This window comes from Ambystoma mexicanum, chromosome 5q (assembly GCF_040938575.1).
Source record: "Ambystoma mexicanum isolate Mex_15411 chromosome 5q, UKY_AmexF1_1, whole genome shotgun sequence".
Classification (NCBI taxonomy): domain Eukaryota; kingdom Metazoa; phylum Chordata; class Amphibia; order Caudata; family Ambystomatidae; genus Ambystoma; species Ambystoma mexicanum.
In genome coordinates this window covers 1,099,337,702-1,099,363,926 of record NC_090933.1, presented here as the reverse complement: position 1 = coordinate 1,099,363,926, position 26,225 = coordinate 1,099,337,702, and positions in this window count along the sequence as shown.

Genomic DNA, 26,225 nt, shown 5'->3' with positions numbered 1-26,225 from the left:
GAAGACCCCTCTCCACACTGGGCTGAAGTGATAGTTGGAGGTAGCTGAAGAGAAAGAAAATGGCCCCAGTGAAGGACAAAGGATGCCCATTTGTTTTAAAAGACTATTTTATTAAGAAACTTTGATGACTGTTATTTTTGCAACAGAAATTTGCTGGAATGTAACAAGTTCACAGTTTTAATGTAATTTTGTGGGTTTAATTTAAGACGTTGTAGCCTTCACTGCCATATAGGGACTAGAAATGGCAGAGAATGGAGTATTCCAAGGAAATTGTGCATGATGCCAATGTAAAATTCAATCCTGACATGCCTGATGATAATCCATACACACGTGTAAAGTTATAGAATTTTAGGCCAAATATTTCACACTAAAAATGACTAAAAATTATTAGAAGAGCAAACAATGTCTTACAAATTGTATAGTTGGACTGGTATGCTCTACATAAAATATGTAACCTGCATATGTAATTTGTTAAAAGGCCCCAACTGTACAAATGTGGCAAAACTGAATTGTAGCTAAAGTAACTGTGCGAGGTTCTGGACATTGTAAATCTCACCTGATAAATCTGACATCATGCACTTGAAACCCAACCAGCTGGGAGGAAGGCGGTAACTATCTCCCCTGACCATACCGGTTTTTCAGAGACGTTCTTAGCTAAGCCTGCCCTGCTGTATAATTCTATAATGTCACCATGCTCTATAAAAAGGGTGGCCTACAAAACTATAGACAAACTCTTTCCTGAATTTCCTGTGCCTGCATTCCTGATCTTCTACATTCATCCTGCCAGATTCCAGATCCCACTGCAAAGCCAAAGCATAGCTGATTCCAGATCCCCTGCAAAGCAAAAGCATAGCTGATTCCACTGCAAGGCCAAAGCATTGCTGATCCTTCCATCGCAAGGCCTCAACCCAGAAACCCCACTAACAAAAGGAAAAGCTGTGGTATTCTTTTGGAAAGTATCCTGAGACCAGCCTGGCTTGTTGCCCACTAACCACATGCCTGGTGCAACTCTGCCATCCAGCTTTCGTTACTATCCAGACAGGCCCAGCTGTTGTTCTGCTAGGAGAGTCCGCCGCTACCTGGTGACCCGAGCCCTGGAGTCCAGAACCTGGTTGACTGTTCCTAATCCCAAATTTAACAGCTGACTGTGAGTATCACCCATTCCATAACTCATAGTCTATCCCATCTTGACTTTTGTCATTGTGCCACTCTCTAAGCAACCCTATCTATACCCTGATAACTTGTCAAGACTGTTTTAATTCTCTGTGCACCCTATTCCTGTTTCCTAGTGTTAGAGCAACTCTTTTATTCACCTCACCTTGTAACTCATTAGTGATATTTGGAGTATTTTCAATTAATTCCCACATAGATCAGAACCCGGCGGGAAAATGTTGATGTCACAAATCAATCTTTACACGTACTGTGGCTCTATTTAACAATTTACAGGCCGATTCATGGAATTAATGTGCGCTGAAATTTTCAGCGCAAGCGTGCGAAAGCGTGCGAATCGCAGTGCCAGTGCGAAAATCGCAGCGAAACCCGCGCACAGCAATTCATGGAAGTCCGTGCGCGAGGAAATTCCAGGATGTGCGCCAAAATTCTGTGTGGCGCACGCTGGCGCACACGTCTCCAAACAGCGTGCGCTAAGCGCACAGCGAAATCGCACATAGCGTGGCGCACACAACAAAAGTAGGAGGAACAGGGGGCATGACACCCCGAACGGGGAACAACTCGTGAAAATGTGGGCGTCACAGGGGACGTACAGGAGGCAAGTGCGCGGAACGCCCACATGCACGTTCAAAACACGTATTCATGGAATCGAACGGGGCTAACGCGTGCATCAAAAAAGACGCGCTAATCCGGAAACACGTACGCCAGCAGGAAGCCGGCGTACGTGGACCCGCGCAGCATAAAAGTGCGTGCAAACAACAAACAAGCACAGACGCCAGGATGAATATACCGTTCCTCGCAGCAGTGGTCGTGGGATACTGCAGGAGGAGGAGGATAGTCAGGCCCAGAATTTTTACACCCAGAACTGTTACACTCACCTGGACCCCACAGGGGTGTCGATCAGACCCGGACAGCTGCGGTCTCCGTCAATGTGATGCGTAGTGCAGAGATGACTGTCTGGACTGGCCCGCCTAGTCTTGTCTGCTGGACCCAAAGAAGTATTTTCCTGCAAGTGGAGACAGGGATTAGCCACCTGTGGGTTTTAGTGATGGCCTCCCAACTGTTCTCGCTCTCCCCCACTAATCACCTCCGATATCCCCTTAGTAACCTCACCTTATGTTTGTAAAAGATGAGCTCTCCATCCTGCGTGTCTTCCAGGGGCGCGTAGATACCAGTTACTTCACTGGTTTGAAGGCGTTGATTGGTAAGTATCAAGTTCAAAGAGTTCAATGTGCCAGATGTTCACTCTTGTCCCCTTCCTTCCTTAAGTTGCAACTGAGTTCGTGAGAAGTAGGTCTCTTAGCTGCTGCTGGCGTTCAGGTAAGAGTCTGTGTTACCCAACACTGTCCGGTAACTATTGCATGCGTTAACGTGTTGTTTTTCTCCCTCTTTACAGATGCGGCATATGAAGATATGGAGAATCATACCACCGGTGGTAAATCAGGTAAGTCTATGGTGGTAAGAGGTATTTGTTGATTCCCTTGGCTCACCTTGTTATTCTTGTGCCCCTAGGTGCCGGAGTACGCCGAAGAAATGATGGAGACAGTGCCGGACCGAAAGATGCTGTGAGAACTGGTGAGTATGGCGCCGTGCTGGAACTGGCGAAGCGACGCGTGCAGGACTGATGTACTTTCCAGGTCAGGAGATGAAATGGATCCGGAATCAGGTGAGGAATTTGAAATAAGTTTGTTTTCTAACCTTGTCCTTTTCTTACTCTTTATTCTAGGAGCTCCGGATTCGAGGCGGGCATGGCAGAAGACTGGATGCTGGCTGCAGGCACGCAGGCGTGGCAGAAGACTGGATGCTGGCTGCAGGCACGGTGAGAGTCACGCTGCTGGATGCAGAACAACACAAAGCATGTGCTGCTGTTTGGGCGCGTTTTAAATAGCCTCCAAAGTAGTCCCAGGAAAGAAGTTCCCCAGGAGCACACCCGAGTAAAAAATAGTCCCTGTAGTAAAATAGTCCCATCCAGGCCTCACGTTGGCTTGGATTTATTTGCAGCATGGTCTGCATGAGGTAAGTAAAGTCTATGAGCCTGGCCCCTATGGCGCCAGGACTGATTTTTATTATGAGCCTGGTGCCTACGGCGGTAGTCAGTCAAAAAACCGAAAACAAAATCTCGAACTGCAAAAATATCGAATCCAAAATCTCGAAAAACAAAAATCTCGAATTATTTATTTATTTAGTTATATGTGTTTTTGGGGTCAGGTAAGTAAAAAAAAGGGTTAAAATAAAAAAAAATAGAAAAAAGGGGGGTTGGGGGGGGGAACCCCCCCATTTCGAGATAAAAACGTATTAAAAAAAAAATTCGAGATTTATTTTTTTCGAGATTTTGAACTCGAGATTTTTTTTTTCGAGATTTTGTATTTCGGTATTATCACTATAAACCGCCTACGGCGCCAGGACTGAACCCAGACAGCCCCTAGCTGGGGCTGCTGGGGTTTTTGAAATGTCTGGATGCCTGCTCCCGGGGCTGATGGGCTTGATCCGGATGCCCGGGGGTAGGCATCATGACAAGAACCAGCCTTTTTGGGATGCCTGATGACCAGGTGTAGGGGAGGTACAGGTTTCCACCTCACATAATACTCAACCTGGTCAGTGAGTGGGAGGATGACCTCACATCACCCACCCTGTGCTCCCAAGCACTCAGCCCCCTGCAAAAGGTCCTCAATGTACTGCACTTCTTGGCCACTGGATCATTTCAACGGACAACTGCTATAGTGGGGGGGGTGTCACAGGCCACGCAGTCACGCTGCCTACACCAGGTCTTGGCCATCATGACTGCACACCCATCAGTCCGCAGGCACATATACCTTCCCAGAACACCTGCAGAAAGGCAGGCTGTCGTCCAGGATTTTTACGGGGTGGCACACTTCCCCAAAGTGGTAGGTGCCATTGACTGCACCCATGTGGCTCTACGTCCCCCCAGGGCATCAGAGCACATCTACAGAAACCGCAAGCACTGGCATTCCATCAACGTCCAGGTAGTATGTGATGCCAAGGGAATCATCACCTCAGTCTATGCCAACTATCCAGGGTCCACCCACGACAGTTTTATTTACAGAATGTCAACCCTAAACCGAGACCTAGAAGCTGGGCGGCATGGCGATACATGGCTGCTCAGTGAGTATAAATGCCACAGCTCATGCATGCATGTCAGATACTGAGCAATGTCACAACCCCACAAATGATACCCATCACCACCTCCCCAGGGGACAGTGCCTACCCTCTGAGCACCCACCTGATGATGCCAATTCGGAACCCCACCACGCCACCCGAGGTAAGATATAACACAGTCCACATTGCAACCCGGGGCATAGTGGAGCGCACATTCGGAGTGCTCAAGTCACGCTTTCGCTCCCTTGACCGTTCTGGCGGGCAGCTGTTATACGCTCCCCCAGTAGTGTGCAGGATCATAGTGGCAGCATGTGTCCTGCACAATGTCGCAACACGCCGGGGCCTGCCCGTGGACATGGTGGTGCCCCCACATCCCCAACCACAAGCACGCCCGCTGCGCATGGGAGGGGAAAGGGCACGGGGTGAAGCAGCCCGTACACAGCTGGTGGATAATTACTTCACCTAAAATCACACCCCTGTGGAGTGCACACAGCCCTGGCACATACCAGCTGACAATCAATGATGATTACATAAGGGACAGTCAACTGTCACAACCATACCAGCCTGAGATTGGTCACCTGGAAGTGTTACATTGTGTGCCCTACCTACACAAACACCACCAATGCTGTGTCATCAAAAGACACACTTCTATGCTGCAAAAATCATTACCCGCTTGCAAAATACAACATGACAACAGTGCCATGTCACCCAACCCCTCCCCAGCACCGCCACCCAACACACCATGGCATGTCATGCTATGTGAGAGCAAACAAAGCAATCCCCAAAACATCACACAAGTGTCAAAGTACAGTGTCCTCAATGGAAACTGCCCACACACAATATGCTCCCAGTAATGTAGAACTAACAACACACATGACCAAATACTTACCAACAATACAATGCAGCTACACAACCTCAAACATAGCATAAACATGACAGTACTAAGTTAAAGTAGTGGTAGTCTTACAACCTGATCATGCCAGCACATCGGCCACTTCCAACTGTACAGTGCTGCTGCCACGCAAATGTCCAAGTTCACTGCTTACAACATTAACTCCATCTCCAAAGTAGATGGCCTTGTGAATACATGAGGAATTAACTTGCAAATTAGGCGAAAGACATGGATGCACAAGCACATAGCAATACACCATGCAGTGTACAATTCAACAACAATATCCACTAGGAATGTATATACAGTATTGACTACAGACTGCCCACACAGCTCATGGGAGTCCTACGTCACAGTGTAAGTCATTGTCACTTGGGCACACCCTTTGCAAACCCATGGAAACGGGAAGCAGGAGGGGCGTGTGTCTCACGAACCCAAGCATCTAACCCAAACTCAGGACAAGCCTGCATGTGCCCAGCCGGAATACAGTGGATGCCCATGTGGGGGCTAGGGGGGGGGCACCCAGGAGGTCCGAGGACAGGGTGCGCACCAACACCTACCTGTGTGGATGTTGGGAAAACAAACCACCTTCATGGGCTCATGGCCTGCACGGCTATGCCAATGTGAGAGAACTGCTGCTGTCGCTATCATCACCCTCTGCTGCTGCCATAGGAGGTGGTGCAATGGGAGGCAGCCCACTCAAAGCCCTGGTATGGTCCTCCATGGCAGCAAGCATGCGGGTGTGAAAGGTCTCGTTTTTGGAGGATTATAGTGCAGAGATCCCCATGCAGCACCTGACGTGATGCACGGATCTCCTCCTGAGTTGCCTGCATCTCAGCTGAGAGCGAACATGTGAGCCGCTCCAGCTGCTGTTCTGTCCTCAAGTTAGTGGAAGCCTCAAGGTCAACAAGAGTCTCCCTGAGGTGATGGAGTTCTACCCTCAGGGCTTCCCTGTGGCCCTGGGACTCTATTGATATCGATTGGCGTAGAGTCTCCAGTGCTGCCCGTATGTCCCTGTTGGTCGCCAACATGTCCTCCCTGTGTTATTGGCAAATGGAGTCTGTTGCCTGCTGTAGTAGCTCCATCTGCCTTTCAGGGGGTACAATGGAAGTGGCCACCCTCTCCATTGCTTGAGCCATCATCTCAACTGATGCTGCCTGTTGGGTTGCCATACCGTAAATGGATTGTTCCCATGCGGTATTGCCTGGTGGCGTACGGCCACCGCGTCGGCAGGCACCACACCTGTTTGGGGCAAGGCGATCTGCGCCTTGCTGTGCCGGCACTGCCTGAGGCTGCAGGACTGCATTCCCCCTCTGATCTGCTGGCCCAGGAACAGGATCAGATGTTGTGGAGTGTGACCCTGCATCCATAACCGCCAAAGGCGGACTTACCAACACTGACATCCCCATAGAGGGTTCTACCCCTGGTACAGGTGGGTTGGACAGAAAAGAATCCCTGCCAAAAACACTTACCTGCGATGCCACATAGGTCTCATCATCCGAATCAGCACCTGAATAGGTGTCTGGGGAGGTGCACCCAGAGGCACCCCTCGACAGAATGTTCTGCAGCAAGATTGGGTTCTCACCCACCACCACACCACGTCCCCCACTGGTGCCCGGTCGTGCCTGAGATTCCTCCTGGGTCTGCACCATCACCTCAACCTCAACAGCATCAAGTGCGTCATCCCCTGCAAAAACATGAAAGACAAAAAATGGAAACAGGCATTAGCACCATAGCACACAAATAGGCATGACAAGCTAAATAACCAGTACATGATTTACACGATTTACACATGTCCCACATGACTATAACGCTCCCACGCATGCACTGTCACTGAGTTTGAAGGGGACCCAAAAGGCAGATACTGATGACACCTACATGGAAGAGCAACACATTTGCTGCATGCTGGGTAGCACTGCCATCACACATTGGGCTGTGAGTGGCATGTCCAATACACATACATGACACATGCCATCACACAGATGGCATGTACCATAGCCATGGTACATTCCACAAGTACATCCATATGTCAGTGAATGAATACTGTCAGCCATCGATGTGAGATGGACATGATGAGATGAAAAATGCTACATAGTGTGACAAAATCGGCATGTGCCACACACTGCAACACTTCCAGTGTACAAAAATACAGTGTTTGCAGGCCAATGTACACATCAATGGTTTGTCACTTCAACATGACAGGAAACAACTATCATGTTCCACATTCAAACAGGCCCCATAAATTCCTGTGATCAGGCCAATACTCAATTAGCCTGAATGGTCAAATCATTCATCTAACAAGGTAACACATGTGGTCCAATGTGGGGTTCATCAATGAAAGAAGCATGTCACAAATGTGACAATAGGGCTGAGGAATGCGTAGCCAAAGTGGGAGAATTGAAACAATCAGCCTGAACGAAAACTGAAAAATACAAACAATGTTGTTGCAAGATGCCACTTCAAGGGCAACTGCCGTACTGTTGAGCCAAATTACTAATGTGGGCAGAAGGGATACTGTCACACCCAAATTCAAGGCCGCTGAATGTTTTGGATGAAGCACATTGGTTACCCATACCACTCAGGCACACACACCCTCACCTGGCACTCAATCAGAACCCGTCACCCAAACAACATACACATGCATTACACACACATGCATGGGCACTCACCGGACAATGCTTCACAATCAGATAGTCCTCCCACACCTTGGATCTGTTCCTCTGTGACGAAGGCCCCAGCAACAGACTCATGTTCAGTGAGTTTGTTGTCCTCTTGTGGAAACCCACCGCCAGTCACCAGAGTAGCGGCATGATTTGAGGCCAGCTTGTTCTTTGCTCTGCGTTTCAGGTCATTCCACCGCTTGTAGCAATCATCAGCTGAGCGCCTCACAAATCCAAGGGCACTTATGCGGTCGGCGATGGTCTGCCAGTGTGCCTTACGTTGACCAGGTGTGGTCTTGCACCCTGCAGTCACCACCATTTCGTGGCTATGTGCCGACACATAGCCCACAATTGCATCAAGTTCCGGATCATTGAAGCAAGGCTTCCTTGAGGTACCGGAGTGTGTAGCCATGTCTGGGGTCTCAGCCTGTCGTGCCAGAGCACCCTTCTTCCTCTTATTTAATTGTGGATCAGAGCCAGAGTGGCTTACGCCGCTCTGGTCAGTAGGGGCAGAATCACCGGTGGACTGGGTAGTAGGAGTGTGGGAATGCACAATGACCATAGGTCTTGATGCAGGCATTGGTTGCAGGGTAATATTGGCAGGGGGAACGTCAGTTTGATATACTGGGACTGACACTGTCCTGGCTGGGAGAGTCAGAGCTGGGGCGGATGGAGCTGCAGCTGCCCCTGCAGCCTCCCCACCCTGCATACTTGGGGCAGCAGATGACATAGCTGCCCAGATCCACGTGGATTGGTGACAACAACTTGCACCGCCACACGTGGCCTAGACTTGCTGACCTGGAAGTCAGCCAGGGAGTCATCCTGTACCAGGTCAGGTGCCACAATGGGCTAGTCCAACAGGGGCTGAGCTTGGATGGTGTCAGCCACATTTCCCTCAACCATGGGGGCGCATGGGTGTCTCTGATTGTTCCTCCACACATGGGGGCATAGGTGCACCCAGCAAATCCCAGCCATGTCCCCTACTGTGCCCACCACGCCCACCTTTTGAGGGTCGGCCACTTTTGCCTCCCTTACCGCTTGGTCGCCTCCCAACCATGGCACAGATGTTGTTGTGCATATGGGAGTTGCAGTAAACTATTGTCCTGGGCAATTGGGGGTCAAAGGGGTAGGATACCAGATAGAATTCGTACCCTAGTGCTCTAACAAGGCTGTCTGTGACCCCTGGGGGAAGATGACGGGTCACGCAACGCACAGGCAGCCCAAAATCAAAAATAAACGTGCACGCAACCCCTCGTAGACCACGTGCATGAAAAATGAACCCGCACTACGCTGTGCCACCCAGAAACACAAAAATAAGCGTACGCGTAATACACGCAGCCTGCAATGACCTCTGAAGGGGAACGCGACACACGGGGCAAGCACAGTTGCTAAGTACGTGCGGAACTCACCGTTTGCCTGGAAAAAGAATGTAAAAAATATGCGCGTTGGCAACACCCCCGCCAAAAGAAGAATTGTACGCTGTCTGAGGAGACAGGATAAAAGGAGAAGTGAACTCTGAGGAAACAGGCACAACAAAAAATCAGAAAAGAGCTGTCAGAGGTAACAGGGAGTACGAACTAGAAACGCTGTGAAGTAATCGCGTGTGAACCAACAAGAAGTACAGATTTCACCTACTCGCTCTCCACGAAAAGCACGTACAAGGAAATGGCGTCCTACACGCAGCTTTTAAACCGGCCCACATGTACACGTCAGAGACGTGTGTACACGGGCGCTTTCATCCAATTACACGCGATGACACTCGGACGTGCAGTTTTTCCACGTGTGCTCTGTCATCACGTGCTATGAGGGAAACGCCTGCGCGTGTAATGTAACTTATGCGCCTACGCACTAAGGGCCTTTGGTCCAATGGAATCGCGTGCTTGTGCTGACGCGCTTACGCGCTTAGGCCCTTTCCTCGAATTACACGCTGACGTGCAAGATTTTCACATGCCAAATCACTCCGTATCAAGCTGGCCACGCAAAAACACACGGAAGACCACGCTCCTGCCCTGAAGGCCATTTTCCTGCCCCCCCAGAGTCCCGAGCACGCTCCCACCTGCCATCTGCTGCTGCCTGACTGCCTGCTGCCCACGTGCCCTGGTATTTGGTGCCTGCACATCAGCCATCTGCAGGGGTCCAGTTGGTGTGTCCACCCCTACTGGAACAGAAGACTCCCGACTGGGATACCATCGCTCCACAGCCCTGCCCCAGGACCCAGTTGCCCACCCACGCCTGCCTCGGGGGTCGCCATGTCGGGGCAAAAACCATCTGAGACCACTCTGGCGACCCCCAGCCAGAGGGGCAGAGGGCCACCAGCTTCACTGCCACCAAAGTTGGTGTCCTGGTGGAGCAAGTCCTGGGGCAGTATGATGCCCTCTTCGGAAGTTCGTGCGCCGACAAGGAAGGACAGACCAGGATCTGGACGGACATCGTGACTGCCATCAACGCGGAGGGGGTGGCAGTCCGCAAATTCAAACATGTCAAGAAGCGCTGGGAGGACTTCTTGTCCAGGACCCTCAACAAGGCCCGGCGCCTCTTGAAGGCAGCGGATGCTAAGGGGCGCCGGGGCCACCTGTCGGAACATCAAATGAGGGTCCTGGAATGCATATCCCCAGCGCTCCACGTCCAGGTCCTTGAGAGGCAGACCCGTCTGGAGTCGAGCGGTAAGTGTACATGCATACTGATTGTAAGCTGTGCGTGTGGTGGTGTGCCAGTAGTGTGCAGGTTGCACATGTGGTTTTGTAGGGCCATGTATGGATGTGTATGTACAGGGCCGTGAGGCTAACACATGCAAGTCCTCTCATGTGTGAGACACATGGATGGTGCATGTGTGTGTAAGCTTGCATGCCAAATGCAGATGTGTGAGCACACATGTTTGAATGACTGTGTATGTAAGTCGGCATGGTTGTGGTGTCACACATGGATGTCGGTTCCAGCTGCATGTATCTGCACCGTGTACATGTGCATGTGTGTGTATTTCACAAGGGTGCAACAGTTATGCAACATGGATGCTTGGGACACTGATATGTAGAAGACTGATTGCCAGATGTGACATGGATGCCGATCTCATCACTGCGACATTCGGTGTAGGTGTACACATGCATGCAAGTGTGGTGGCGTGTGTGCATGTCTAGTGCACTCCCTGTGTTTCATGTGATGTCTGGCTCACCTTTGGCTACTCATGCTGTTGTATGTGTATGGATGGTGCTGGCTGTTGCCATATGGCTGTGGAATTGCTCATGTGTGTGAGTTGACATGCCATGTGTGTTGGGGATTGTGATGCCATGTCTGAAGATTGACACTGCCACTCATGTGCAACTGCCATGTGTGTATCAGTCCATTGTACAGTGTCCTGATGCCTGTCTCCTATCTCTCCCTGTCTGCAGCGTCAACTGATGAAGAGGGCGGAGAGGGTGCTGTGGAACACAGCGGCGGGGATCACACCACCAGCCGGAGACGCAAGGCCCGGCTCCCCTCCCAGGTTGTGATCTCGTCAGGGAGTGAGGAGTCCGGTGATGCATCCCAGGCCGCAGCTGCCGAGGGTAGGTCCAAGAGGCGGAGGTCAGAGTTGGACTCCTCGGCAGCAGAAGGGGCAGCTGAGACCCCACAGGGTCCGACGAAGGAAGATGGCACAGAGTCATCCAGGTTGGTGGGGGGTTTGGTGGAGGAGGAGGCAGTGCAAGGGACAGAGACGGTGTCTGGAGGTGGGGATTCCACTGGTGCCAGTGGTGCAGTGCAGGGGCAGGGACAGGAGGCAGCACAGGCCGCCGCGGATGTGCCTGTGTGTAATCCTGTCCCCGATCCTGTGACTGCATAGTCCCGCACCAGCAGGGATGCCTACGTCCAGACCCGTTTACAGAGAGGGGATCTGCTTACAACAACTGGCCTTCCTCTCCCTGCGGATGTGGCTATCCGGGACCGGGTTGAGCCTGTCCTGGGTGGGGTGGCGTTGTGTCAACGGGACATGCGAGGTGACCTGCAGTCTTTTCATGGGGAGACTGCACGTCATCTCAAATGGCTCATGGTCCACGTCAGCCTACTGGGACAGGTCACCCGGGCTGGAATTCCTCCGTTTGCTGAACCTTGCTTCGACCCCCTCCTCACCTGAACCCCCTATGTGCCAGTCGTCCTCCGTGCCATCTTCCCACCCATGTATCACCTGTGTACCCTGTGGAGCTGCCTCTGACCGTGCGGCCAGGCTGGTGGAGGACACATCCCTGCCACAGTCAGGAGTCGGATGTCCAGCAGGGGTGGCCACCTCAACAACTGCACCCCAGTCGGAGGAGGATGTGCAGGCAGCAGGAGCCAGGGCACGGGCACAGGCACAGCAGCAGCAGCAACAAGGTGAGAGCCATGATGGCTCAGGGCCTTCGACATCGGAGGGGCAGGCATCGGCCAGAGGGCAGGAGGACCCAGGACGGGAAGTGTCTTCCGTGTGACAGCGGTTAGGCCATGCTATAGATGAGGAGCGGCAGCTGGCGGAAGAGGCATGACTCACGATGGTTAGGGCGGAGAACTCCATGCAAAGGGCTCTGAGGCGGGCCGAGTGCCTCGAGCCAATTCGCGGGGACCTGGAGGTCCGGATGTCATTGTCCCTGCGAACCCTCGGGGCCTTGGAAGAGGACCGCCTCCGGGACATCGAGCAGGAGTTCGATGATGCCCTGGCCCGGGATATCAGGAAGTGAGCCGTCGGACTAGCCTGCTGCCATTGTATATAGTTAATTAGTGTTAGGTTTCCTTTTGGTTTTCATTTCATTTGGGGCGCTTGGACAATGCCCTACCTTTTTGTATATAGTTGTTCATTAGGTAGGGTTTTTGTAGGTTTCCTTTCAATGGTTGGGCTCATGGACCCTGGATTTGTACTTTGTATATAGTTCTACACTGGATTTCACTTCATTTAAGTTTATTTTTTACCATGGATCAATGGATGTGTCTTATTTTTACACTTTGGATTTGATTGGACGGACAGACTCTTTGGACTCATTTGCTTTTGGATTGATTTGGATTCAGCTTTTTCTTCATTATTTCCATTATTGTGTGATTTTTTTTTATTCATTTGGTTAATTATTGAATACACATTTATTATATACTTTACTGATGTGGTTTTATATCATTTGTTTTGTGCATGTCACAATGTTGATCTTTTCACAGTCATGTGTCACCATTGCGTGGGTCTGAGGGACATTGATTCATGGCCATGCTGGTTATGTATTTTCTATCATGACTTTGGGAATTCAATGTGGGGTGTTTGTACTGGGTTGGAATTTGGGTGGCCATGAGGGGCATGGGTCTGGAGTGTGATGACCTGTCGGGAGGGACATGTGTGGGGGCCTGCTGGCAGGTGCCCCTGACTGCTGGGGGGTGGGGGTGCAGGGGGACATGTGTGGGGCATGCTGGCAGGTGGCCCTGACTGCTGGGGGGTGGGGGTGCAGGGGGACATGTGTGGGGGCCTACTGGCAGGTGCCCCTGACTGCTGTGGGGTGGGGGTGCAGGGGGACATGTGTGGGGGCCTGCTGGCAGGTGCCCCTGACTGCTGGGGGGTGGAGGTACAGGGGGACATGAGTGGGGGCCTGCTGGCAGGTGCCCCTGACTGCTGGGGGGTGGGAGTGCAGGGGGACATGTGTGGCACATGAGTGGGGGCCTGCTTGCAGGTGCCCCTGACTGCTGGGGGGTGGGGGGCAGGGGGACATGTGTGGGGGCCTGCTGGCAGGTGCCCCTGACTGCTGGGGTGTTAGGGTGCAGGGCGACATGTGTGGGGGCCTGCTGGCAAGTGCCCCTGACTGCTGGGGGTGGGGTGTAGGGGGACATGTGTGGGACATGAGTGGGGGCCTGCTGGCAGGTGCCCCTGATTGCTGGGGGTGGGGGTGCAGGGGGACATGTGTGGGGGCCTGCTGGCAGGTGCCCCTGATTGCTGGGGGTGGGGGTGCAGGGGGACATGTGTGGGGGCCTGCTGGCAGGTGCCCCTGACTGCTGGGGGGTGGAGGTGCAGGGGGACATGTGTGGGGGCCTGCTGGCAGGTGCCCCTGACTGCTGTGGGGTGGGGGTACAGGGGACATGTGTGGGGGCCTGCTGTCAGGTGCCCCTGACTGCTGGGGGGTGGGGGTGCAGGGGGACATGTGTGGGGCCTGCTGGCAGGTGCCCCTGACTGCTGGGGGATGGGGGTGCAGGGGGACATGTGTGGGATATGAGTGGGGGCCTGCTGGCAGGTGCCCCTGACTGCTGGGGGGTGGGGGTGCAGGGGGACATGTGTGGGGGCCTGCTGGCAGGTGCCCCTGACTGCTGGAGGGTGGGGGTGCAGGGGGACATGTGTGTGGGCCTGCTGGTAGGTGCCCCTGACTGCTGTGGGGTGGGGGTGCAGGGGGACATGTGTGGGGGCCTGCTGGCAGGTGCCCCTGACTGCTGGGGGGTGGGGGTGCAGGGGGACATGTGTGGGGTCCTGCTGGCAGGTGCCCCTGACTGCTGGGGGTGGGGGTGCAGGGGGATATGTGTGGGACATGAGTGGGGGCCTGCTGGCAGGTGCCCCTGACTGCTGGGGAGGTGGGGGTGCAGGGGGACATGTGTGGGGGCCTGCTGGCAGGTGCCCCTGACTGATGTGGGGTGGGGGTGCAGGGGGACATGTGTGGGGGCCTGCTGGCAGGTGTCCCTGACTGCTGGGGGGTGGGGGTGCAGGGGGACATGTGTGGGGGCCTGCTGGCAGGTGCCCCTGACTGCTAGGGGGTGGGGGTGCAGGGGGACATGTGTGGGGGCCTGCTGGCAGGTGTCCCTGACTGCTGTGGGGTGGGGGTTCAGGGGGACATGTGTGGGGGCCTGCTGGCAGGTGCCCCTGACTGCTGGGGGGTGGGGGTGCAGGGAGAAATGTGTGGGGGCCTGCTGGCAGGTGTCCCTGACTGCTGGGGGGTGGGGGTGCAGGGGGACATGTGTGGGGGCCTGCTGGCAGGTGCCCCTGACTGCTAGGGGGTGGGGGTGCAGGGGGACATGTGTGGGGGCCTGCTGGCAGGTGTCCCTGACTGCTGTGGGGTGGGGGTTCAGGGGGACATGTGTGGGGGCCTGCTGGCAGGTGCCCCTGACTGCTGGGGGGTGGGGGTGCAGGGAGAAATGTGTGGGGTCCTGCTGGCAGGTGCCCCTGACTGCTGGGGGTGGGGGTGCAGGGGGATATGTGTGGGACATGAGTGGGGGCCTGCTGGCAGGTGCCCCTGACTGCTGGGGAGGTGGGGGTGCAGGGGGACATGTCTGGGGGCCTGCTGGCAGGTGCCCCTGACTGATGTGGGGTGGGGGTGCAGGGGGACATGTGTGGGGGCCTGCTGGCAGGTGTCCCTGACTGCTGGGGGGTGGGGGTGCGGGGGGACATGTGTGGGGGCCTGCTGGCAGGTGCCCCTGACTGATGTGGGGTGGAGGTGCAGGGGGACATGTGTGGGGGCCTGCTGGCAGGTGCCCCTGACAACTGGGGGGTGGGGGTGCAAGGGGACATGTGTGGGGGCCTGCTGGCTTGTGCCCCTGACTTCTGGGGGGTGGGGGTGCAAGCTGACATGTGGCTTGGCTGGGGGGCATGCCCATTGTGGATGGGCTGCCGGCGGGACATGACCAGGGCTGGGGGGTAGTCCCCTGTGGTGTGGGCTGCCTGCAGGTGCCGTGGGGGGTGTAGAGGGAACACCTGGGAGGACCCACACTGCCAATTCACGTGTAGGACTCACCACGCACCCCTGAAATTCACGTGCCCGCTCTGACAGCGAAATCGGGTGTGGAACTTCCCGCGAACCCCAGAAATACACGTACCCTGCTGAAATTGCCTGTTAAACTTCCCGCAAACCCCAGTTATACACGTACCCCACTCGCACAGGCCCTTTCGCGTGTGAAACTTCCTGCGAACCCCCGTCATACATGTACCCTACTGAAATCGCGTGTGAAACTTCCCGCGAACCCCAGTTTTACACGTACACCACTCGCACAGGCCCTTCCGCGTGTGAAACTTCACGCGAACCCCCATAATACACGTACCCTGCTGAAATCGCGTGTGAAACTTCCTGCGAACCCCAGTTACACACGTACCCCACTCGCACAGGCCCTTTCACGTGTGAAACTTCCCTCGAAACCCCATAATACACACCCTGCTGAAAACGCGTGTGAAACTTCCCGCGAAACCCAGTTATACACGTACCCCACTTGCACAGGCCCTTTCGCGTATGAAACTTCCCGCGAACCCCCGTAATACACGTACCCTGCTGAAATCGCGTGTGAAACTTCCCGCGAACCCCAGTTATACACGTACCCCACTCGCACAGGCCCTTTCGCGTGTGAAACTTCACGCGAACCCCCGAAATACACGTACCCTGCTGAAATCACGTGTGAAACTTCCCACGAACCCCAGTAATACACGTACCCCACTCGCACAGTCCCTTTCGCGTGTGAAACTTCCCGCAAACCCGAGTTATACACGTACCCCACTCGCACAGGCCCTTTCGCGTGTGAAACTTCCTGCGAACCCCCGTCATACATGTACCCTACTGAAATCGCGTGTGAAACTTCCCGCGAACCCCATTTTTACACGTACACCACTCGCACAGGCCCTTCCGCGTGTGAAACTTCACGCGAACCTCCATAATACACGTACCCTGCTGAAATCACGTGTGAAACTTCCCGTGAACCCCAGTAATACACGTACCCCACTCGCACAGTCCCTTTCGCGTGTGAAACTTCCCGCAAACCCGAGTTATACACGTACCCCACTTGCACAGGCCCTTTCGCGTGTGAAACTTCACGCGAACCCCAGTAATAGACTTTCCCCGCTTGGCGTTTGCTGTTTGGCAGCCCTGTAAACTGGTCCGGGGTTAGCGCAGCCCTTTACGCTGGATTGGGGATTTTGATGGCTTTTCCCTGCGCTAGGGGCGTTCTTGGGGGCGTAACTGGCACTGCTGCAGGGTCGCTGCGCCACTCTGCGCCACGGCTGGTTTTGGAGGTGAAAATCCATGAATACGCTGTGCGCGGAAATCGATTTTAGCGCATGCGGCTGGCGCAGACATTCGCACGCGCATACTGTGCGCCAGCCGCGTGCGCCACTTTTGTGCAAAATTCTATGAATTACCCTGATAGTCTAAATAATTTAGTTTAGGTAAATTTGCCTTTCATTTTTTTAACCGATTTTCTCTTTTTCACTTCTCTTTTTTCCTAAAAACACACCTTACTCTACCTTCCAAATTTCTCTCAATTCTCCACCTACAGCCCTTTTTTGCCCTCTTTATTGTCTCTGGGCTGTGCATCTATCCCCCTGCCCAAAAACCGCCTTCCAATTCAGTGTTTTTCACCCGTTTGAAAAAAAAAAAACGTTTGGGCCTTTTAGACTGCAAACTAGAAAAATGCAACTTTTCCATGTGTGAATTGGGCTGCACTGGGTTTTCAATTTTAACTTGCTTTGTGAACTGTATGCTCTTATGATACCTTACCTTATGGTTGATAGTGGGATAACATTCCTAATACTGTGATAAAACATATGTATATCATTATTTAACACACATATAATTAATTATTTATCAACATTTGAGTGTAATTTTAGGCCTTTGCAAAGGGTTAAATCGGTTGTTGCCTCTTATTTTGTGAGGGAAGGTCGAATTTTCATCCTGTTTGCTGCCTCTTATGCCTGACTGCCTGCTGCTTCTTTCTATCCACTCAGAATCCGATTATTGGTGGGTTGAGGGAACATTTCAGGGGGAAACCTTAACTTGGATGCTATCTATCCTAATTCAAAAAGTGCTCCTATTCACTTGTGCTTTGGATATGTTCTATCAGGCAGGCTTGGCCGGCCCTCCTCACAAGGCCCACTCCTGGCCCTGTAATCTCTCTTGCTGCCTTCTCCCCTCACTTCTTCAATCTACGGCGACCGGAGCTGCGACCTGGATGCCTCCCCTCTTCCATCCTGAGGCCCTGCAATGCACACGGTGCATTTTCGGAACTGTAGGTAAGGCCCCCTGGGCTTATTGTATTGGCGCATGATGGCACCACAGCATACTTATAGCATTCTGCTAATTTCACTACGTGACTTTGCCATCAGCCACATGTACTTTCTTGGCTTTAAATTGCAGATTGCTGGCATGCTTTGTGTGTTGTTGTGTGTTTTTGCCTCACTGGGTTCTCGAGGCACGGCCATTCCAAGATGGCTCTTTCTTTCTTTGTTGGGCACCAGAGTGCCTTCCATCCTGCTGCTGGTGGCCTGGGATTGGCCCTGGCCCACTACATCTGGGCCAATGAGGAGGCCGGCAGGCTTGGCCGGCCCTCCTCACAAGGCCCACTCCTAAGGCCCTGTCTACCGCTGTCCACCGCGGTACGCCGGATTGCTGGCCCCGCTGTAGTGTCTGTGTGCCCTCCTGCCCCTCCGTGAGTGTCTGTGTGCCCCCCGCCCCGCCTTGAGTGTCTGTGTGCCCCCCCGCCCCTCCTTGAGTGTCTGTGTGCCCCCCGCCCCTCCGTGAGTGTCTGTGTGCCCCCCCGCCCCTCCGTGAGTGTCTGTGTGCCCCCCTGCCCCTCCTTGAGTGTCTGTGTGCCCCCCTGCCCTGCCGTAGTGTCTGTGCGCCCCCCTGCCCCTCCGTGAGGGTCTGTGTGCCCCTCTGCCCCTCCGTGAGTGTCTGTTATCCCCCCTGCCCCTGCGTGAGTGTCTGTGTGCCCCCCCACCTCGCCTTGAGTGTCTGTGTTCCCCCCCGCCCCTCCTTGAGTGTCTGTGTGCCCCCCTGCCCCTCCGTGAGTGTCTGTGTGCCCCCCCGCCCCTCCGTGAGTGTCTGTGTGCCCCCCTGCCCCGCCGTGAGTGTCTGTGTGCCCCCCCGCCCCTCCTTGAGGGTCTGTGTGCCCCCCGCCCCGCCGTGAGTGCCTGTGTGCCCCCCGCCCCTCCTTGAGTGTCTGTGTGCCCTCACCCTGCTTGCTCCCCCCCTCTTTTGCTCTGCATTTCACCCCCCTTCCTGCCCCCTTCCCTTCCCCCTCCTCACTTCCATCCTCTTCCACTTCCTTCTTACTCCCCCCTTCTATATTTTCCCTCCTCTCAGTCTTCCCCCTCTTAGCACTTACTCCTATCATCTGTTCCGTGACTCTTGATAGCAGCTTGTCTGTCCTCCCTCCTCCCCCCCTTGTTCTCTCCCTCCCCTGCTTTTCAAATTTGTCTCCGACATTTTTGCTCAGTAGCGTGCCTTGTTCTCCCTCCCCCCTCCGTCCCCTTGCCCCCCCCACCCCGCCTCTTGTTACCACCTGCACTGCGTAAATTGTCGCCAGACATAGTAATGTTACTGCTTGCTCTGTTCTCCTTCCTATCCATTACCTCTTGCCTTACTTGTTTCTATGCACTTGCACTATCAGAAATGTCGTCAGGCCTATTACGTTAGTTATTTTTCACATTCTGTATTGTTTCAAGGACTTTTGCTGAATGTAACTGTATTTTCCTTTGTCCCCTCCCTCCTTGAAGCGCTTTGAAACACATTGTGTATAGGCGCTATATAAATAAACTATCATATCATATCATACTAGAAAGTTAACCAAGTGTATTGCTTCCATTTCCATTGTCATTATCACCCCATTAGTGATTGCTGCCCAATATTAAAATTTGTGTGATTTTTGTGAATTTTAAAATAAACAAATATAGTGTTTTCACCAACCTGGTTCCTGGTCCATTGTGATTTTTGTAAAAGGGGGGTGGTATTTGTAAAAGGGGGTGTGAGACGGGTCGGGTATGGGCTCAATTTGAATTTGTTGAAATTAATGAAAAAACATTCCTATTGAGCACCACATCCCAGTCTAAGACCAAGTGTCCTGGTCCAGTGTGTGATGCCCGATTGGAACCCTTAACAGGAGGACCAACCTCTCCAAGAGTTTACCCAAGAAAGGGGTAGTGGAGATAGGGCAATATTTAGTCAGACAGGAGGGGTCAGTATATAGCTTTTTAGGATAGCGTGCACAAGGGAGTGCTTGAGGGATAGTGGGAACGAGCCAGTGGTGAAGGAGTGGTTACTGTTAGGGAGAATTTTCTGTTTAGGCTGAATTTCCTAACCTAGTGAGTCCCCCAGCAGCTTTGCTGGATTTCTGGAGTTTGTTTTTTTCCATCCTGCCAAGAGTGAGACTCTTTCTCTCCCACTCTTGGACATGAATGTGGTTTAATTCCTTTGAATGTCAATGTGTTCTATGGGCTATGGGGTCTTTTACTCCATAGGGCCTCATATGTTTTGCTATGTGTGTTACACCGCACCCTCCGTGCCGTAACACTGGGGCGTCCTAGAGGACCCCCACCATAGACTCCATACCCTGGGACTGACTACTGTCTCCCAGGGCATGTAAAGTCACCATTGGCTTTACTAGACCTAAATTTACTAACAGGACTAGTACAAACCATCCTATTATGGACGTACTAGTAGGGATAATTCGATTACCCCTGGGTCTGTTATTCGAGGGGGCACTGTCCCGTCCCCCCTCGTCGAGTTTTGGCTGGTGGCAGTGGAAACTACTTGTTATATTCAACCCCGAATATAACCCTATGGGATTCTTCCCATTGTTGGAGGTTAATACTTTTTCTCGTTAGTCTCTAACATACCACCGGTTTATTTGTCTTAAACAAATCTATCGGTTGGTATTTTCTGCCAGAACTCGGTTTTTAAAATGGCGTCTATGTTCGTCTCTGTAACTCCTAAACCAAAGGTTGAGCCCTTTGTTCCACTTTTGGCAGGCTTCTGCACAGAAGCCCTCCAAAGTGGTGCCATTCTGTCTGGGTACCACAGGGGGTGTCGGAGGGGGTTTAGGCACCCTGGACTGAGTTGCCTTGCCAACTCAAGTCGCACTCTGGTGTGATTGGCCCAAGTGGTGAGCCACCCGCTCACCACTTAGCGTGTTTTGATTGACAGCTAGGCTGAATGAATGGGGGTTTTCAGCATAAAAGCAGGGCTTTTGGGACTGGATCTTCAGAAGTCGCCACAGGACCTAAGAATCCGACGAGGGTAAAGCTGAGCCGACCTGCAACGACGACACCTCCGGTGGAGCCCTGCTTAACCGTCTCACCACTTCCCGACGACAGAGGAGATCTCCCGGCTGGAGAGTCTTCTTCCCCTGACTGGTGGGCACAACCAGTCCCCTTTGCTTTTTCTTCGCTTCCAGGGCGTAGTGGTCGAATTTCCCGTGCTGAGCAGCCCGGCAACCGGATAGCCACTAGCCCATACCGCGACCAAAAGGTGGTGCCTTGTGACGGAGCACTCCGCGGCTGGTCTCTTCCCTGGTGGTCCAACGATCTTCAACTTTCCTTCGACGAGATCATCTCTTCTCTTGGCAAAGCCCTGACTTGCATCCACCACCAGGAACAACTGCCCCCGCCGGAGCTGTCTCTCCACATACAAGGTACCGTGTCCGCCTGGCTTCCCGTGTGACGGTTAGCGTGAGGTGTCTTAATCCTCGCCTCTCCATTGGGTCGCCTCCAAGCTTTCTTAACTTTCTGTTCTGAACTGGTCCAATCTTTCTATAACAATTTGCGACAAAGACACGAAGTGCATTTCCACTGTGATACTTTTTGGGACATATCGCCATGCCTCTCTCCGAGTGGGCCTGGCCTCTGAACTTTGCGATCTACAGTAGACCCTGCCTTACTTGCCTTGCATTTGTTCGTAAAAGTGTTGGTACCGAGTTGATTTCATACCCTGCCTTTTCTCTCCCATCCTAACGAATACTAGAGTGCCATCCAGGTTAAAGCATTCACCTCTGTCTGCACATAAGTGGTGCCGTTGAACCTAGACTTGTCGAACTATTGTTAGGGGGATTGATTTACTTATACTAATTGTAATTGAAGTTGTTTGCCGTATTAGTGCCAGAGTGTTTTTCATAGATGTGTTGTTATAAATAAATACCTATATATCTTTACACCGAAGCTCTGTTCCGTGTTTGCTTGTTCTACTGTGTAAATTGCCCTATTTTGTATACTCCACATACTGCCTAACTTTTCTTGAGAGAGGTCTGACTGCTCAGCCACAGCTACCAGGTGAATCTGTGTGGTACAGACAGCTACCAAGTGGGTTTACTGCCAACACCTGTAAGCCTAAATCTTTTGCAGTGGTCCCAGAGGGAACTGCACAGGTTTTCCGCTTAACAGTTACAGAAATCAGCAAGTCCGGGGCAAGAGAGGAGATGGTGTCCTTAATGGTTCTAGAGGAGCAGAGGACCACCTGTTTGGATGAGACCTTCATAGAGTTGACAACTAGTCTGGTCTCAGTTACATCCTGCCTTAGGTATAACACAGGTTTTACAGAGGGTTTCCCATAGGCACAAGGCAGGCAGCACTCCAGAGGTTTCTGCAAGGACCTTTGGCTAGGATTGATTTGCAATTTCATCATGGATAGTTCTCAGCTGATCATTCAAGAGGACTTGCACCTCTCAATAGGGAAAATCCCATTCCATTGTCAGTCCATCAGACATGATATTAGAGAATAACTCTACAGGGTTTGCTTACTGTTTGCAAATCTGACATGCTTGACTCTACATTAGTCAGTTGGGCCTCCATTATTATGCCTGAGAACATTTCCAATTCGCACAGCTATTCTTCAAGTATCTATTCTTTGTAAACATTCCAAACTGAATCTGCAGTATTAGTACCATCAATATTTGGTATTCTAAATCGCTTCTTCTTCCATTAGCAATTAGACTATCTGCTGCGCTAAAGGGATTTCAGACCCCTTGTGTGATTTGGGAAGTGGGTTGTTATCTGAAAACCTGGAAATTATAGGAACAATTTGATTATTCTTAAAGAGCATCCAAGACAGTAGCTGCAGCAGCTTTTGGTGTGGGCGGCGAGCTAATAGGGCACCAGCAGGAGGTTGGGTTGGGTGCACTGGGCACCAGGGGGAGCCATTCAGGGTGGCCACCCCTCTAATCCCCCGGCTCCGTCTGTCTGGCAATTTCATTTCCCTGTTGGGTGACACACACTAGAGCTGCTGCTCTCCTAACGTGGTGAATTTCTTATAGTGTGCAGTGGTTGGGGTATGATATGATATGATATGATAGTTTATTTATATAGCGATATAGCGCCTATACACAATGTGTTTCAAAGTGCTTCAAGACAACAGAGTGAACAAGGGAAAATACAGTGACATTCTTACAGGCCATCAACAGTAAGGATGTGAAATTAACTATCATACTCTGCCTGACGACATTTCAGATAGTGCAAGAGCTAAGACATAGATAAGAAAGGGAGGGGGGGAGTGGAAAAGAAATGGAAACAGACACGCGACTACCGTACTAGGCCTGATGACATTTCTGGTAGAGCCAGAGAAAACAAAAGGTGAGGGAGAGGGGTGCAGAAAGGGAGGGAAGGAACAAAACAAGCGACTATCGTACTAGACCTGATGACATTTCAGATAGTGCTGTGGGGGGGGGGCAAGTAAACGGAGGAGGGGGAGACAGACAAGGTTGCTATCATACTAGGTCCAGGGACAATTCTGATAGAGTAAGTGCATAGAAGAAAGTAAGGGGAGGAGTGGAGGAGCTAGGAAAAGGGAGAAAGGGAGAGGAGGAGAGAACAGAGAGTACGCAATCAAAAAGAGTCGAGAAGCAAGAAGGGAAAACTAATACAATATCAGAAGTCAGTAGTAACACATAATGTTGCAAGCCTGGACAATTCAGGGCACCATGAATACAAGAGGCAAAGGAAGTCCAGCATGTTGAGAAAGGGTGATGCACCGTGAATCAATGGAGCCCATAAAAGTCAAATCCACCATTGGCCACAAGACAGTGATGGTGCACCCAGAATGTATCAGGACAGACTCCTGAGAAAATGTCTGTTGGAACAGTGTGTAGGAAACCTGGGCTATTGGTAGCACGTCAAGACATGACATTTTAAGCTTTTACTGAAGAGTCTTTTATTAGTAGTGTTGTTATGGGCTAAGTGGGTGACCAAAAAGAGAGTCAATTCAGGTATATATGTTCTGGCATACTGTATCCAGGTGCAGCTACCATGTCTACATCCCAACTAAGTACTCTGCTATCAATGCACCTGTAATGGTGTACACCTCTGTAAAGCGCTACGTTATGTATCTGTATTGTTGCAAACCTCTGTAAAGTGCTCCATTGCCTCTTGACTCACCCATATTTTATTATTATTATCATTATTATTATTATTATTATTATTATTATTAAGTGCAGACCTAGCTACAATCAAAGGGGGAAGAACATGGTGATGGAAGCAGAGAAACAAGGGGGATGGGCTGGCAGTTTGGTAGCAACGCATCTACAATAAATCAGGGGAGGAAACAGCAGGGAGCAGATAAGCCAGTCTTGGGTAGGGTGGCGAGTGGAGGGTGTGCACACCCAGGTTTTATGGAGGAGCCATGTATATGACTAAAGGGGCAGCATTAGTAGGAATATCCAAGACTTCTGTTCTTACATTACTGACAGTGGACCACTGAATTAACCCTTGTATTTTATCCCTTAAGCTGAAAAGTAGAGGTGATTGGAAGAACATGATGTCAGATTGTTTATGCATGTGGGCCTGCGCAATTCATTTCCTTCGTTATGTCGCTTAGCAATATCAAGAGAAGTAGTAATAGTAGGGATTATAAAGAAAAATTTGCTTGTCGCTTTTGCCATTGTTTTAGAAAGGGCCTCCCGTGCCTCTTCATTAGGGAGCTAGTCTGGAAGGACACAACACTAAGAGGCCATCTGTCCCAATGTCTAAGGGGCTGCTCCAGGATCTAAAACCTGAATAACACTCAATCTCACTCTTCCAGGAGGCTGGCCCACATGTGCCTCCTTTCCAAATCACAGCGGAGCAATGTCTTCACCATGGCCACTCCCTTTCCTGCTCTATTGTAACCATTTACGATTTCTGACGTCCTCTGGACTGTCTGTTCCTTTGGTCTTTGTAGCAAAAATAACAGTTTTGCACATTTGCACATGTCACCTGGTCCTGTAACTGCTATCAATACAGTCAGTCCCCTAACCAGTAAAAGTAGTTGGAGCATCCGTGGGCACGCCCACTACGTTACAGTGGTTGATATGAATCCACATAGGTACCTCTGACACTTGATTGCAAGGTTCATGTCAGGGCCAATAAAACCTAGCATTACTCCATCTAACTGTGGGCCAGTGAGGTTGTGCATTTATATACCTTGACAAAAACACATTCTCCAGGTTCCAACTTTTGAAACAGTTTCACTGGCTCTTTCATTGACCACAAATGCCAATAAACACATTTAAAAATAAAATAAATGAATGGATACATTTGATGTTTTTCAATATCATTAAATGGCATCATCTGCCAGTGTGTACACATCCAGGCTAGAGGCTGTGGGGGCGTGGCTTAAGCAGGTGCATTGGCTGACGCATCTTCTATGAGAGCAATCAACCTCTCTTTATAAAAACACTTCTCGTGCTAACTTAAGCCAGGGCAAAACCTCATACCACTTTAGGTTAGTCTGGTCAATAATATTTGCTATTCTGTTCTTCCAGTCTTCATGTTGTCTTTCATCTGCACCTAATGAGTGTGAGATGGGGGCTGTGGAGTTTATGCTGAATCAGAAGGGAGGAGTGACGTTCTTTGAGAACACATCCTGTAAAATGCATTTCACTAACACTGTTCAACCTAACAGGTACACACTTTTCGGCAAACTTCATATTGAGTGCATTAACCACATGTTTTAGTCTGACTTCCTACAGGGATAACCATCTATTAAAGTTCTAAACATGTACATTTAAGACTCACCATTCCCCTGACATTTTGACATGTGGATGAAACCAACCTGAATATTAACAGAATAGCCCCACGCATTGGCATGCCCAGCTGTTTAAATAGTCTTACCAATGTGGGGTGTTTGACGCACAAAAGCACAGTTGCATCATAGAAGGACGTTCTGGTGTGTATCAGTCATGTTTCATGGCAGAAATCCCCCTCCTTTGCCTGGTATGCTACAAGTAAAATTACCCTTGATGCAATAAAACACCTGTCTGAGGAGGTTCAAAAGTTATCAGAAAGTAAGGTGCACCATGCCATGGTCCATGCACACTTCTCTATATAAGATACATCAACCTGGGTAGTCCTTGGAGGAAAGTAAAGGTAGTTTGCGGCACTTCAGTTGGGGATAGAAAGTGTACAGTCTGAGAGCATGGAGAAAGGGAAGCTTCCTTATCTGCCCCATTGGCAAAGGCATTCGCCCTAGTGACCTCTTCTCGCAGGGGCTGGTGCGTACCACAAGGGCAGTAGTGTACAGTGCATGCTTCATTAGAAATCCTGCATCTGTTGACAGTCCCCTCTGTCACTATAATAGTCTCTAATCATGGGCAGCACCAAAAGCATACCTGGTGCTTATATATATGGTTACTGTTTCATCTTTAAATAACTCAGGCTATAGTGAGGGCAATTAGGGCAGCAATCCTTTCAGGAATAAATGTCAGGACTA